Source organism: Monopterus albus, unplaced genomic scaffold (assembly GCF_001952655.1).
Source record: "Monopterus albus unplaced genomic scaffold, M_albus_1.0 scaffold24.1, whole genome shotgun sequence".
NCBI classification, from domain to species: Eukaryota; Metazoa; Chordata; class Actinopteri; order Synbranchiformes; family Synbranchidae; genus Monopterus; species Monopterus albus.
The window spans coordinates 1107511-1112297 of NW_018127904.1; the positions used below are offsets into that span (position 1 = coordinate 1107511).

At 40.3% G+C, this 4787-nt stretch overlaps 1 long non-coding RNA gene across 1 annotated transcript in view; it reads right to left on the reverse strand.

Moving 5' to 3' along the window:
• Window positions 1–320: 320 nt before the first annotated feature.
• The window catches only part of LOC109957133 (uncharacterized), a 7874-nt gene continuing 3407 nt past the window's right edge, over window positions 321–4787 (reverse strand). The window contains exons 2-3 of the long non-coding RNA XR_002274501.1: window positions 604–966; window positions 321–494 (exon numbers count right to left, since the gene is read on the reverse strand). This is a non-coding gene — a long non-coding RNA (uncharacterized LOC109957133). The remainder of the gene's footprint in view (window positions 495–603; window positions 967–4787) is intronic.

Here is a 4787-nt window from a genome sequence, read left to right on the forward strand (position 1 = left end):
CAATTTCAGGTGAGACATTTTTGTGTGACTTATGTTTCCAGTGGTTCTATCAAGCTGGTCTCTCTTGTGCTTTCACACTGTCTGCACCTTCAACAGGACTAAAGGCAAGTGCCTCTGTACTGGAGTTTTCCAAGTCATTCTGTGAGGATATTACAGCATATTGCCTTGGAGATGGTATCAATTCATACTACTGTATTGAAATGATGCGTATATTAAGAAAGCTACAGTATGTACATGCAGATATAATTCACCTTAGCCGAATTGAGTTAAACTATTTACATGTTTATTGTAATACATGAATAAGAAGGAATGTGTGGGGGTGGAGGGTTTGTTTTCAGGAGTGGGTAAGAGTGAGGGATGGAGCAGGGGTAAAGGGGTAAGGTAGAAGGGGAATCGGGGATGGCGTGGTGGTTACAGGAAGAAGGCTCCTGTTCCTTTTTCGTCCCTCTTCTTCTCTGTTCTCATTCAGATCTTGCCCCTTCCTGCCAGTTGTCCTGAGGAAAAATCTTTTATTCCACCTCCTAAAATGAATTCTCATTTCATCTAAAACAAACATTTTAGAATGAATAAAATAAGATGAAACAGTCAGTCGAGGCCCTGTACCTGCAGCTCTTTGTTCATGAAGGTGAGGAGGCTGATCTGTTCACAAGCCCAGGTCACCTCCTTCCACCACAGCGTCTCCTTCCTGAGCCAATCCTCACAGAGCAGTTTCTTCTCTTCTTACGCTTCCTGCACTGTTCTCCTCCACCTTTCATCTCTGCACTCCAGCTCCTATCACAGGCTCACCTCCAGACCATCACGCCTGGCCTTCCCACTGCCCTTCACTGCTATTTAACACCATGTGTTTTTGAGCCAGCAGTGTAGCTGCATTTGTTCAGTTCTAATCCAAAGGATCACCACACTTCATACTGACATCTTCAGAAAGTTTTATTTTCCCCTCTTGGATTCCTTCCGACATCGTGAAAACTACAGAACAAAGTAACAAGAAAGAATTTTAAACATGACCAAGTAGAGGCACATTAACAACATTGAGCACAAATACAAAATATGTACATTTACCGTTTGCACCTCTAGAACCACGTGCAGTATAATTTCAACTTTGGGGTTTTCTGTCCCATAATGCCACATTGGCACCCGTCACTCAACTCGTCACGTGGTTGACACATACTGCCCTTCAAAATAAACCTCTTCGCCAAGAACAGCATTCTGTCAACTAAACACGGTTTTAAAGAAATACATTTCTTAGATCCTTTCATCTCTGTTAACAATTAACATCTTATTTACATTTCAATGGCAGCTCCAACTCATTATTAATAACAAACATAACCCACATCTTAAATGAAGCCTGTCATTTGGACAGTCACAGGCAGAGCCAGGCAGTCCATGTGCGACCCAGCCGTTTTCTTGTTTCCCTTTTGAGGAACTCATCTTTCTCTTAGAGCTGGCTCAGCTCCTCCGTCCTTTTTCCAAGAGGCCAATCTTCTCCTTTGGAGCTGTTTTCCACCAGCGATGGCAGAAAGCAAAGTGTTTCTGAGGCCCTACACAACTGAGTGTTCAGGGGACTGGTCACTGCAGCTTGCCAGTGCTGCTTCAGGCCACAAATACAGCTCTGAACTGCACTGGCCCAAATGCCCAAAATACACATACTATACATAGTTTTAGCTAAGAAAGTCACATGCTAACACTGGATACAAGAATAGCTCTCCTTGGAGCACGTCTCCAGTGTGCAACAGCACATTCAAACATATTCCACAAAGAAACACCTATTTCTATGTAACAGATTATTTACATTGTTTAGTGTCTGTGGGTTTTGTTTGGGGTCCATAGATTAAAGTTGTGGCAACATAAAAAAATCATCCTGCTTTGTAAAAAATTAAGATTTTATTGACACTTTAGGGAAACTATGAATACATAATAGGGAAACTTAGCTGATCTAGAGAGGAGCTGCTACTAAAAATGTCTCCTGGTTAATTTGTACCTGGTTTCTTCATCTGTTCATTTCAGTGCAGAGAAGATTCAGGTGCATCAACATTCTAGCTTCTCACAAGCAGATTTCTGACTGGCTCTACAAGCACAGTACTTTCATTTAACTATAAATCAGGCCACATTGTATCCTGTGTGTAGGTCAGTTATATCTCCAGTCTTGTGGTCCAACACATAACAGACATTCATCAGTAATTGTCGTCACATGAACCTGTAAACCTTCAGTCCGTATATACAATTGGGAAAATGACATCTCTCCTCAGATGATACAATCCAAAACTGTTTCATCAAATAATTGATCAGTCAGTTGTTTCAAATAAATAAAAATAATGCACAAACAAAATATACTGCAAACAGAGGCCGGTGCCCACTACACCTATAAAATTACAGTGAACTGACCACCCCCCACCCCACAATTATTTTTCTAATTCTCAAGTACTGACATCAGTCTCAGCCATGCTGGCTGGGCTACGCTGATGGATAGGCTACATATTGTACATACATAGCCTGTACATTAGGATGAGTGAATGTTTACTCTAACTGAAAAGATATTCATGCCAGTTTCAATCTCTCCAAGCTGAATTTTCTTAACACCAATCAAGAAATGCAGTGTGTTTTGGAAAAGTCACATTATTTATGTGATTTCATCTGGGACAAGCTTTACTTGTCTGTTAGTTTTTGCACATAGACATAAAATGTAAATGGTTAAATAGCTGAAAATTTCTAGCAAATCAGCACTCCTAAAGGTCATGTTCATATTCAGCACCTCGAAAATCTATAAATATTAGCACCAGTGTGTTTTCTGGAAAATCCACTGCAGTCAATGATTATCTGAATTCTTTGATCCGGAGACAGCAGCAGACACGTTGTACGTTCTGAGGTGATGCTCTCACAGACCTTCAATGCAGCGACTGTCAGCTCTTGCTTGTTGTAGGGTCTTCAGCAAGTGGAATGCAGTTCAGCCAGACAGATCAGATGAGTGACTCTACCAGATGAAGATATTCCACCTCTTCACTCTGAACGGCTCTTTGGTTGCTTCGGCTGTATGTTTAGGATCACTGTCCTGTTTGATGCATTTGGCTTAATCTGAGAACATTCATCCTGTTGTCACTGAGCAGTGAAATCATCAATAATTGTGAGTGTGCTGGTTCCACTGGCAGCCAAACATGGCCAAACCATAACAGAACCACCACCATGTTTGACAAATAAGGTGGTGCTCATTATCTTCTTCATTTGCATGGTCACTTCTTTACTCATCATACTGATAGACAACACTGCCTCAATCTGAACACCACATACGAGTTCTTTCGACTATGGAAAAAATACACAGCTGTCAAACATTTAGTCACCAAGTGTCCATTTGCTTCTGAACCCATGCAATTTGGGCACTGTGTTATGTATCTCCCATGCAATTATTTCTGTATGAATGTAAACCTACTCAATTAAGGATGAGACGCTCTAGTATTCAATATTTTATTTAAAATGAATGTGCTGAAGCACGGAGCCCGAGGAACAAATCATGTAGAGACATCCAAATACCTACTGTGCCATTTGGGCTCTATGTTGTAAACATGTTTTCTTCTATTCACATCTTTAGCTGATATAAACACCTTCAAAATACAAACTAAATTGAGACAGTGCCACAATGTCCAGCACTATGGTCAACAGTGTTAAACACAGTACTATGTCAAGTAGCAGTAGAATTGAACAGTTTGCCAGAGCAAACTTGGTTTTGTGAGACCAAATTCAAGACTGGAAAATGTTAAGGTTATTGAGTAACTGAGTAGAAGTTTGTACAGTATGGGCCAATAACTGCTAATTACCGAGCCATTCAGGTTTTACGCTTAATAAATTCAGTTCTCACAACCGTCTGAAAATTACCAGTGCTTTTGGCAGTGAAGCAATTAAAAGATTTTTAGAATAAAAAGCTTCAAGGTACAGTATCAAAACAGCAGGTGAGAGTCTTGGCAATTTATTAGGGACACCCAGCCAATACTAATGCAGCCTAATTCAGCATTAGTGTGATAATCCTTCCTTCATGAAGGTATACTGTTCAATTTGTGTTGAAACTGTTTTAAAGACGTGTTGATTCAACAGTATCATCGGTTTGGAGGCTGTACAGTAGTTTGTGCACTTGTTCAACTGTACTCCATAACATATAGAGGTGTTTCTGTTACCTAGCTTCACAGATATAAATGAGGTGGGCACAATAATAGAAACACCTGTTGGTATATTACAATACAGTCCAACAGCACCACAAACTACCTCGGCACCTCTCTAAACCAATGTGAACAACAGCATAAGATTATCACGGATTCGTTGTATGATTTTGGTATGAAACTGCATTAGCTTTTCCTGGGTGTAGCTAATATATTGAGTGTAGCCCATAGCAGGCACTTTTAGCTACAGTCTTGAAGGTGCAGTAATGGAATTACAGTGTCAAATTACCGAACCTACGGTGGCCGACACGGTCACAACGCGGTATTGAACAAAACACATGCAAACAAAAAACGCGGCATTAACCAAAAAAACACATGCAAAAGGAAAACGCTGCATAAACCAAAAAACACATGCAAAAGGAAAACGCAGCGTTAACTGAAAACACATGCAAAAGGAAAACGCTGCATAAACCAAAAAACACATGCAAAAGGAAAACGCTGCATAAACCAAAAAACACATGCAAAAGGAAAACGCTGCATAAACCAAAAAACACATGCAAAAGGAAAACGCTGCATAAACCAAAAAACACATGCAAAAGGAAAACGCAGCGTTAACTGAAAACACATGCAAAAGGAAAACGCAGC